Source organism: Gossypium arboreum, chromosome 2 (assembly GCF_025698485.1).
Source record: "Gossypium arboreum isolate Shixiya-1 chromosome 2, ASM2569848v2, whole genome shotgun sequence".
Classification (NCBI taxonomy): domain Eukaryota; kingdom Viridiplantae; phylum Streptophyta; class Magnoliopsida; order Malvales; family Malvaceae; genus Gossypium; species Gossypium arboreum.
In genome coordinates this window covers 70,207,816-70,220,104 of record NC_069071.1, presented here as the reverse complement: position 1 = coordinate 70,220,104, position 12,289 = coordinate 70,207,816, and the positions used below count along the sequence as shown (strand labels likewise).

The 12,289-nt window shown below is 36.4% G+C and overlaps 1 non-coding gene across 1 annotated transcript; it reads left to right on the top strand.

The window, feature by feature from the left end:
- Positions 1-7,636: 7,636 nt before the first annotated feature.
- Positions 7,637-7,743, top strand: LOC128289693 (small nucleolar RNA R71). Its single transcript, XR_008279338.1, has one exon. It is a non-coding gene; the product is annotated as a small nucleolar RNA R71 (small nucleolar RNA).
- The last annotated feature ends 4,546 nt before the right edge of the window (positions 7,744-12,289 follow it).

Below are 12,289 nucleotides of genomic sequence, written 5' to 3'. Positions count from 1 at the left end.
TGTGGCCATTTTCTGGGCACACGGGCTAGCCACACAGGCGTTTGTGTTGGCTGTGTGACCCAAGTTAGGGAGTTACACGGGCTAGAGCATGGGCTGGAACATGGCCATGTGATTTCATTTCGAATGTCCACACGGGCGTGTCTTTAGCAGTGTCAGACGCACAGTCGGGCCATACGGGTGTGTTTCCCCTATATTTTGGACAATTTTCTAAATGTTCCAAAAGTTTCCTAAGATATTGGTTTAGTCCCGAACCTTCTCGAATGCATGTTTTAGGCCTCGTAGGCTTATACTAGGGACGATATGTATGTTGTTGAATGATGATTATTTAAAATTTGAAAATCTGTGTGAAATGTATGTGTAATTTGATCGGTAATGCTCCATAACCCTATCCAGATGTTGAATACGAGTGAGGGGTGTTACAAACAATGTCCTCATTGTTAAAAGTGAATAGATACTATACACCAGATAGGAGTCTAGAAAAGAGGAGGTGAGTCAATTTGACTGCTTAAGTACCAAGCTCTCTTTAAATCCAATCGTAGACATGTATATATCTATTGCCACACTATATACTTTGCGACTTGTTCATTTTTATTAATGATTTCAACCTCTTGTTTCATTATGCGAAAATAAAAATTACTAATTAAACTTAATCCTAAAATAACCTAAGAACAAAAATAAAACAAAGTTAAGATCCCCTTTTTTTATTTATTTGCAGATCCTTCCGAATTTGACTCATCTCTTACTCCATCATCTTTGTTTTTGCATGAATTGTAACACTCCGAACCCGAGACCGTCGCCGGAGTCAAACACGAGGTGTTAACAGACTTCAAACCACTTATTGAGAATTTCCCAAACAAGCTGCCAATCTGTGTACTAGTCGCTTCAAAAATCATAACTTGAGTTTTACAACTCGAAAATAAGTTTCGTAATTTTTCCCTGAAACTAGACTCATATGTCCATCTACATATTTTTTCCTAGAATTTTTGGTCAAGCAAATTAGTACAGTTTATTAGTTAAAGTCTCCCATGTTACAGGGGTCGACTACACTGACCTTCGTGCGTTACAACTCGAATAAATCTCTGTGCAGGGCTTCAATACTGATGTCGTTTGTTTCTATAGAAACTAGACTCAAAGAGGAATTTATACATATATGGTATGACTCCTAATTATCTCTGGTTAATTTATAATGAATTTTCAAAGTAGGAACAGGGAATTCAGAAACCGTTCTGGCCCTGTTTCACGAAAACCCAAATATCTTTTAACATACAACTCATATGACCGTTTCGTTTCTTCCATATTTCATTTACATAATTTATTCACTATTTAATTCTATTCCTACTATTTTTAGTGATTTTTCACATCCACATCATTTATTCTTTGCCAAAGATCTATTTCTAGGGTAGGCTTTCTCTAACACATAGTTTCTATGATTCAACCACCCCTTTTTCATATATAGTCCAAAATATAATCATGATGACCCATTCTAATGGCTGGTCATTGCCAAACATTTTCGTGTCTCTTAATGAGCATATACATACCAAATGATTATAACTTATGCTCAAAACATTTATAAGCCATTTTAGCATGGCTATTCAAAATTTTACATACCAAGTTCAAACAAAACATAATAGCCTATACATGCGAAATGTACTCCAAGACCAACTACGAAGAAAATACCAAAAGTTGTTAGCGGTGTGATGACTTCGATGACGGTCCCGAATACGCAAAAAGTCGAGTCCAAGAAACCTAAAATAGGTGACAAGCAAACACCGAATGAGTATATAACTCAAGAAGTCATAAGCAATGCACTAACAACCATTAATAACATTATCGCAAGAGGAAACAAAATGGAACGAGGCTAATTACTCCATTCAAACCGAACTATACCATAGTTCCTTAGACCTTCGATTCAATCATACATCTACATGACCTTTCACTCATTCCGCGATAATTCTTATGTACGTGACTTCAATTTACATTGTCACATAGGTTCAAACTTACCAAGCTCGACCCCAAATATAAACATAGCGCCTATTAGCCATGAACTCAAGGTACTTACCCGATCCGCTGTCCGTGATCAACTCAATAGTGTCGCACACTCAGTGTCAATAGTGATTCAAAAGCATATAGTGAGTCCGCACACTTAGTGCTATATAATCAACTCGCACACTTAGTGGTACATGATCAAACTCGCACACTTAGTGCTGTACAAGTTTTAAACCCACACACTTAGTGCCGTTCTCATGATCACAAATGTTTATACCCGCACACTTAGTGCCGAAATCAACAACTCAATACATCTCACCTCTTTTCCTATCATTCAATACTTCCATCACCACATACACACATGTATATAAATTCATCATTCCTTTCGGCATAATTACATAGACATTATGTCTATTCAAATCAATACAAAATATATGCTTAGTGACTTACCTTGTGTTGGGTAAAACAGTCCAAGTCGGCTACTCGATGACCTTCGTCTTTCCCTTGCTTGATTCTCCTTCTTTAACTCCTTGAGCTTAATCAATAAATCAACTAGTTTAACCATCTTGCTAAACATTCACAATTCAATTACACATGCATATGTATGTTTGTATATTCGCCAACCATCCTCACTTATTACCCATTTAGTCAATTATCTAAGCCAAGATAAGGCTTCAATACGGTTGCCTCTAACCGAATACATGCACACCAATCTACTTCATTTGGCGAATATGCATGTCTATGTTGAGGCCAATTTTACACTTAATACCACACAAAAAACAGCATACATTTTACTAACTAACGATTACATATTGTAGATCAATACACATCTCTCATTTACTACATAACCAAAACATCATCACAAGCAAATATACACCTTGAAATAGTATATATGTCATACCAATTCATCATGTGCAAACATATATTCATGTAGGTGCAAGGGCCGAATCTCAAGTTGTTTATATCCAAATATAAACACATATCCAAAGCTCAAATCTTACCTACCATGCAACATGCATGAATCATACTTATGGATATACCATGACCGAATACATCACAACACCATAATTTTGGTCATGATTAAGCAAAGAACTTAATGTCTTACTCAAAAATACTAAAAAGAAAGTCCAAGAGCCATCAATCCACCATCACATATACCATTAACAAGCTTCATATTTAACATGCAATGGCATTAACACAAAATCCACCTTGGCCAAATACCGTCCCCATGATATAACAAAGATTTGAACCATGGGCTAATAAGAACATCAAGCTAGTAACTAAAAACATGCATGAATCTCATGGCACAACCTCAAACATACCTTAATCTTGATGCAAGTATAGCCAAACCCCTTCCTAATCCTCTTCCAAACCAAACATGAAGCAAAAATTCCCTCATCTTCCTTAGGATTTTCGATTAGGGAGAGAATGAAAGGATGATCAATTTTTTTCTTTTCTTTTCTTCAATACACGGCAATAGGGGGTTCACTCACACACATTTTTTTCATTCTTTATTACCCATGCTTATTTGTTTATTTCTTTTCTCCTAATGCACCAACAAAACATGTCTATGACATGTTTTGCCCATCCTCATTGTCATGGCGGCCACCTCTTATAAAAGAGGGATATTTGACATGCAAGGCCATTGTTTTGCATGCATGCTTTAATTAGTCATTACACATTCCCCATCATACTTCCAAAGTTTTCTACTAGGTCCTTTCTAGTGAAATTCACATTTATAACTCTAAATCAAAACATCAAAAATGTCACACATGAGTTAACACATATTATAAGCAATAAAATAAATATTAAATTATTTTTATGCCTCGATTTTGTGGTCCCGAAACCATATTCCGACTAGGGTCGTTTTAAGGCTGTCACAACTCTCCCCCACTTAAGAAATTTTTGTCCCCGAAAATCTTACCGGTAAATAGATTTGGGTATCGCTCTTTCATAGAGTTCTCAGGTTCCCAAGTAGCTTCTTCTATCCCATGTTTGAGCCATAACACCTTCACCAGCGAAACCCTTTTGTTTTGCAACTCCTTCACTTCACGAGCTAGGATACGAATCGGTTCTTATTCATAACTCATATCGGCTTGAATTTCAACCTCTGATGGACTAATTACGTGCGACGGATCAGATCTATAGCGTCGAAGCATCGAAACATGAAAGACGTCGTGAATCTTTTCAAGTTCAGGGGGCAAAATCAAACGATACGCAACTGGACCAACTCGTTCAGATATCTCATATGGCCCGATGAACCTCGGACTCAATTTGCCCTTGCGCCCAAATCTGAGTATCTTTTTCCAAGGCGAAACTTTAAGAAACACTTTATCTCCCACCTGATACTCAATGTCTTTTCATTTCAGATCCGCGTACGACTTCTGACGATCGGAGGGTATCTTCAGATTTTCACGACTGTTCAGCATCTTTAATCAAATCCACTCCGAAAATTTTGCTCTCACCGAGCTTGGTCCAAAACAATGGTGTACGGCATTTACGCCCATACAAGGCCTCGTAAGGCGCCATCTTAATACTTGATTGAACTATTGTTGTAAGCGAATTCAATCAAAGGTAAATATCATTCCCATGAACCACTGAACTCGAGGATACAACATCTCAACATATCCTCAAGTATCTGAATTATTCGCTCGAATTGACCATCGGTTTGGGGGCGAAAGGCGGTGCTGAAATGGAACTTGGTACCCAAAGCTTCTTGCAATTTCTTCCAAAATCGCGAGGTGAACCTCGGATCTCTATCCGACACAACAGAAATCGGTACCCCGTGTATTCTCACAATTTGAGAAACGTACAATCCAGCTAGTTTATCCAATGAAAAATCCGTACGCACAGGGATAAAGTGAGCCGACTTAGTCAGTCTATCAACAACAACCCAAATCGCATCCTTCTTACTAGATGACAATGGCAGCCCAGACACAAAGTCCATTGTGACTCGATCCCATTTCCACTCGGGTATCATGATCGGTTGAAGTAACCCTGAAGGCACTTGATGTTCCGCTTTCACTTGTTGACATATTAAACATCTCGAAACAAAGTCGGAGATGTCTCGTTTCATACCATGCCACTAAAACCGACATTTCAAATCGTTGTACATCTTCGTACTCCCCGGGTGAATTGACATTCGGCTACAATGAGCTTCGTTCAGAATCATCGAAATGAGTTCGAATTTCTTGGAACACACAAATGATTTCGAACCTCAAACAATCGTCATCATCAATTTGAAACTCCGATTCCATGTTCGAACACACTCACCGTTTGCAACCAACTCATCGTCAACTTTACGAGCTTCGCGAATTTGATGAGTCAATAATGGTTTGGCCTTTAATTGGCTATTAACACATTGTCGGGTAGGATAGACAAGTGTACATTCATTGCTCGTAAAAAAACAAGTGATTTACGGCTTAAGGCGTCCGCAACCACATTAGCCTTTCGGGTGATAATCAATGACCAGCTCATAATCTTTCAACAACTCAAGCCAACGTCTTTGTCTCGATTTAAGTCTCTTTGAGTCATCAAATATTTGAGACTTTTGTGATCCAAAATACATGGCACTTCTCACCAAATAAGTAATGTCGCCATATTTTCAAGGCGAATCGATGGCGACTAATTCGAGATCATGGGTCGGATAATTTTTCTCATGTGGCTTTAATTGTCTCGACGCATAGGCCACAACTCGACCTTCTTGCATCAATACGCAACCTAACCCAAGTAGGGAGGCATCACTATAGATGACAAACTCTTTGCCAAATAAACATATTTTCAATGTGAAGGAAGTACCTTGAGTATTAATTTAGGTGGCTCCTCGATCGATGCTTTTGGTTGGGCATAATCCCTATACTCTAACTCGACAGATTCAAATGAGATTGCAGATTAAATCCCCTTTGATTAGCTTCTAGAAAAGCTAAGTATTCATCCTCCTCTTCATCATTTGAAGGGTCTAATGTCAAAATTTGTTCCAATGGGTCTGCAACATAGTTGAGTTCCTTTTCCACGATTAAATTCCCTAAATTAGACACTGCAGAACAATCATCAATTGTGTTAGAAAATCGCATAAACTTAAAAACATTAAATGTTACCTTATCATCCTGAACACGTGCTCGCCCTTCTGCACATCAATAAGGGTCCTTCCTATTACTAGGAAAGGCCTTCCTAGGATGATTGGCATTTCTTTGTCTGCTTCAAAGCCTAGAACCACAAAGTCAGCAGGAAAAATGAATTTGTCTACTTGTACCAATACGTCCTCATTTTTCCTTCTAAATGTGTTAAGGATCGATCTGCTAATTGAAGCGTAACCGTAGTAGGTCTAACTTCAACGATCCCCAACTTCCTAAATATTGACATGGACATCAAGTTGATACTCGCACCTAAGTTGTATAGTACCTTACCACAATATGTTGCTCCAATGTTGCAAGGTATGGTAAAACATACAGGATCCTTCAACTTTACGGGTCGTTTGTCTTGAAGATACGCACTGTATTCCTCTGTAAGGACTACTGTTTCAAATTCTCCAAGTCTTCATTTTTTTAAACGATATCCTTCATGAATTTGACGTAGTTCGGCATTTGTTCAAATGCTTTAACCAACAGGATGTTGATATGAAGTTTCTTGAGTACGTCTAAGAACTTCTTGAATTGACTTTCCTACTTCTACTTTTGAAGTCTTTGAGGGTAGAGTGGTAGAGATTTCTTTACTGGAACTAGTTGTTTTGCCCTCTGTGGCAATTCTACATCTAACGAAGTAGTTAGTTTATTAAAATTAAATAGTTCTAAAGTTACCTTGTCTGATTTTGAGTACCAGCTGGCTCCTTTTCAACTTTGATAGTGTTGGGTTCTAATGTCTTTTCGCTCCTCAATGTCAATGCTTTACAATGCTCCTTCCCTGGATTCCTTGGATTCTCTGTATCACTAAGTAAAGCTCCTTGTGGTCGGTTTCTGAGTTTAGTTGCAAGCTGGCCTATGTGGTTTTCCAAGTTTTTCAATGTAGTTGCTTGTCTTTGGATTAAGGCATCATTCTTGGATATGTATGCCTTCAACAAGTTTTCTAGGCCATTGGACAGTTCAGCTTGAGGTTGTTTCTGAACTTGTTGGGTAAAAATAGGTGGCTGGGTTGGTCTAAGTTGGGCATATATGTTACTGGGTCCAACCCCTTGGTTACTCCAGGAGAAATTAGTGTGGTTCCGCCACGATGGGTTATAGAAATTGGATTGAAATCCTTGCCTTCCTCAATTTTGATTCTGGTTACCCATATAATATAAGGATTCTGGGTTCGATGAACATTCTTTGAACAAATGTCCTTCCCCACAACAGATATAGGCTATATTTTCAACTTGACTTGGTGGTTGAGCTGCAAAACTATTAAACCCATTAACGGTAAAATTTTTAAGCATTGTTGATATGGATGATACCTGATATACGAGTGAAGTGAGAGCGTCCACTTCATGTATTCCAGTGACTAGTCTTCCTGATGCTGCTCGATTGGTTGGCCATTGATAATTGTTGCTGGCAACCCTCTCAATGATTTCATAAGCCTCATTATAGAAAAGAGAGCACCATTAGCTGAAGCGTCCACTACCATCCTTGTGTGGGCATTGAGACCATTATAAAACGTCTCAAGTTGGATGCAATGTGGGATTCCGTGATGAGGGCACTTCCGTAATAATTCTTTGTACCTTTCCCATGCCTCATACAAGGACTCATCATCCATTTTTTGGAAAGCACTAATCTCGTTCCTCAGCTTAGCATTCTTGCTAGGCAAGAATTACTTCATACTCTTTCTGCTACCTCTTGCCATGTGGAAATTGAATTTGGTGGCAATGAGTTCAACCAGGTTAGAACTTTGTCCCTTAACGAATATAGGAACAGCTTTAATCGTAATGCATCTTTGGGTACTCCGGCTAACTTGAAAGAATCGCTCACCTCCATAAATAGTCTTAAGTGAAGATGAGGATCTTCGGTAGGCATTCCACTGAATTGGCCCACTATCTGAAGCATCTGGAACATGACTGGCTTCAACTCGAATTATTGTGTCTCAATTTTGGGTCCCCTAATACCCAGATTAAGATCATGAAACACTGCATGGCATACTATCTTAAAGCTCTATCCCTATCATCATCAATAAGGATAGGATTTTGAGTAGGTCTACTCCGTTTCCTTAATTCAAATTTTTGAGATTCATCTCTTCGGTCCTTCTCTGACTTTCTTGTCTTCTTCGCTGTCGGAAAGTTCGTTCAATCTCAAGGTCTACAAGGAGTAAATCGATAATTTGGTCAATACTCATAAAAACCTGAAATAATCATAGAAAAATTATTTCAGTTAAAATTGAACAGAAAAAATAAACCAATATGCAAAACTAACAAATTCACAAATAATGACTTTTTAACACAGTCCCCAGCAACGGCGCCAAAAACTTGGAATGACAGAAATGTGCAAGTGTACACTATCGGAACAAATAATAAAGTGACAAGTCAGTGTCGAGTTAACGGACCTACAGGGACTGCGAAAAGAATTATTTATGAATGCAATTTAAAACACTTTGGAGAAGAAAAAATATTTTTATTTGAAAAGTGATTGAAAGATAGTAAACAAGGTAAATAAATAAAATAAATTAAAGTTCCAATGCACAATTTCAAAAGCTAATTTAATCAATATGACATAATTATGTTAGATTAATTACATTTCTTTACTTAGAATTATTAAACTCATGTTTATGTTGTTACGAATAAATTCACTGCAACTCAATAATTTGCTAACTTATGAACATACTCACCTACCAAAATCCGTTCATCTGTTGACTATATCTCTATGTCAATTCAATCGATTAAACAGATTTTAATAAGCAAATGTGTTAATGCACATACATACTTATGAAATTAAAATAATCTCTTGTACATATCTCTATACCAATTAAAAAAATTAATTGAATCTCATAAGCACATAAAAGATTACTTGAGGTAACAATGTATTTCCACCTTGAAATAGTTTAATCACAATAATCTTGTAAGTTATGAAAGGAAAATGTATCCCTAGATACCGTTGCTAATTTAACCCTCAGCTACCTTAGATGATTAAACATGCACTGATTAAGTATCGTGTTAATTAATTACAATTTCAACCCGTTTAAATAATTAATTCATTAGTTTGTTACAATTGTAATGCAAGAATAACTTAGTCATGGTTTTACTTAATCAAACATCTTACTGAGGCCTATAACAACACAAACACAATTTTAATAAATTAAGTAGACGAAATGAAATCAACCTAACATGAATTAAATTTAAGCCATATCAATTAAATTAAAATTTTCAACATCACAAGTATTCATAGACATATTCATCATAACAACAACAAAAATTAAAAGGATAGGGAACAAGAATCAAATTCAGTGTTTCTCTGTGGTTTGACTGCTTTGCTCCACTCTTTCTTCTTCTCTTGTTCTTTTCGAACCTAGGCTGCTATGAACACTTAAATGCTGCTCCAAATGGTGGGTGGATGACTCTTTTTCAAGAGGTGAAATCGGCAAGGGAATAAAGAAAAATGGATGGGAAATGAAAAGAGAAAATTGATAGAGAAGAGAAGAGATGAGATAGTTGAGGTGTGTTTCAAATGAGCAGCCAAGGGGGTTTTTTATAGGTTGACAGGGCTGCTAAAATAGCCAAAATTAGCATCCAAAGAGCTCTCCCATGGCTGGCCACACATGTGGCAAGTTTGAAGTTTTCAAACTTGCTATATTAATGTAAGGGCAAATCTAGAAAGGCACAAATAGTGGAGGGGTTTGTTTGCAATTTGAACAAGTCTAAAAGGGCTACTTTGCAAGCTAATTAATCAGCCAAACAAGCTGATTGGGTCAGCATGTGGGATGGTTTTGGGCTGCCTAGTAATCAGTCGGTTCGATTTTTTCTCGGTTCAACTTAATTGGGCCACTTTTCATAATTAATTAATAATAATTTATTTAACCCAAATTAAATTGGATATAAATTAAAATTAATTATATTATGAATTAATACACATAATTTGGACCGTCTTAATCTGAATAATTAATTCGCCTTGATGCTTCAAAATTGCTTCTTAGTTTTGCACTTCTAGCTGTTTCTGCCTAGCATTTTTTCACCCTTTGTACAAATCTGTCAAAAATAATAAAAATTAATCAAAATTAATTAAAATTTATTATGTTAATAATTTAAGTACAAAATGATTATTTTATAATAATTATATATTTTTCGACAAGAATACTACCGAACTTGCATGAATTTGGGTTAAAAAGGGCATGAATAAATGTGTATATTTTTGTATTTCCAACCATCACTACTCTTTTTAAAATAAACAAAACTGTCAAAATTGCCTCTTTTGAAATCATGAGTAGTCATAAAAGTATCAAACCTCTTGTACCACTACTTAGGTAGTTTTAGGCCATAAAGGGACTTTTTTAGCAAGTAAACATGGTCCTCCTTCTGAGACTATAAAACATTCTGGTTGTTGCATGTAAATATCTTCCTCAAGTTCTCCATGCAAGAATGTTGTTTTTACATCTAACTGCTTAAGGTCCAAATCATGTATGGCCAAAATACCAAGTAAGGTTCGAATTGAACTATGCTTAACAACTGAAGAAAACATATTTGTGAAGTATACACCTGGAACCAAATTGTAACCTTTTGAACTAGCCTTACTTTATACCTGGGTTCTTTAACTCCTAGAGTCCCTTCTTTCTTCTTGAACACCCATTTACAACAAACAACCTTTTTACCCTTAGGAAGCTTCACTAAGTCCCACGTTCTATTCTTATGGAGTGATTTCATCGCTTCTTGCATGGAAATCATCCACTTTCCTGAATATTCATAGATAACTGCCTTGGAATAAATAGATGGCTCTTGATTTGTATCTATAACTTTAGCCACATTTAAAGCATAAGCAACTAGATTAGCCTTGGCGGACCTTTTTGGGGGTTTAATTTCTCTTCTAGGTTTGTTCTTAGCAATATAATATTGTGATGCTAACTGTGGTGAAGAAGCAATTCTACTCTGAGTTTCTGTACTAACTTGAGTAGTAGACTCTGTTGTAGATCCTAGATCAATCTGAATTGATTTCTACTTGCCTTTATCAGAAGAGCCTTTAAAAGGTAAGTTAGGTAGCATAGCAATTTCATCAAAAATAACATCTCTGCTAATCACAACTTTTCTATTTTTATAATGTCATAACTCCATCCCCTTTACTAACATAAGCATACACAGGACACCCTAGAAATCTTCAAATCAAAATAATTAGCAAGGGTACCAGAGCATACCTCTTATGGAGTCTTTTTCTCAATGAAAATGGATGGATATTGGTTACTCAAGAAAACATGTAGCGGCCGCTTCAACCCAAAACGACTTCAATGAATGAGTATTCGACAACATGCTTCGAACATTTTCCATTATTCTTCTATTGTGGAGCATGACGAACTATCAAGTGTCTTATGTCCCTTCTGATTTGCACAATTTATTAAACTCATCAGAATAGAATTCCAAGCCATTATCTGTGTGGAGGTGTTTTATTTGTTTTCCTATCTACTTCTTGATCATAGTCTTCCAAGCCTTAAACGTAGAAAACACATCACTTTTCTACTTTAGAAATAATGCCTAAACTTTTCCAGAAAAATCGTCAATGATCATCAGTATATAATTAATGTCACCCTTCAAAGGCACTCTAGTTGGTCCCCAAATATCAAAATGGATATAATCTAGCATTCCTTTTGTGTTATTGATTCCTATAGTGAATCGAACTCTCTTTTGCTTCCCAAAAATATTGTGCTCCAAGAACTTCAATTTGCTAATGCCTTGTCCATTAAAAAGTGTAACAACCCATTTTAGGGTCAAATCGAAACAGTGATTTTGGGACCACAAATATAAAGTAGAATTATTTATTTTATTTTTTCTTTAAGGTCTACAGTATGATTGAATGATTGTGTGAAATTTTTGTTAAGAAATTTTATCAAAAGGGTGTCCAATTTGACTAATAGGACTAAATTGCAATAGGTGCAAAATGTGTGTTCTAGAAGCTAAATGTTTTAATTGCAACGAATTCTCAAATTAGAGGTCCTTAAATGGTAACTAAACCATTATACTTTAAATTGGACAAAAATGGACATGTTTAGGTGAAATTTCAAAGTTTGGCATTAAGGGCATTTTGGTCATTTGGTAAATAAAGTCAAAATAAACAAATAAAAAGATGTCATCTTCTCAAATTAGTCCTGCCATGGCCGAAATTCATAAGGGTCTCCATTGCTAGGGTTTTTCCACTTTCAAGCTCGA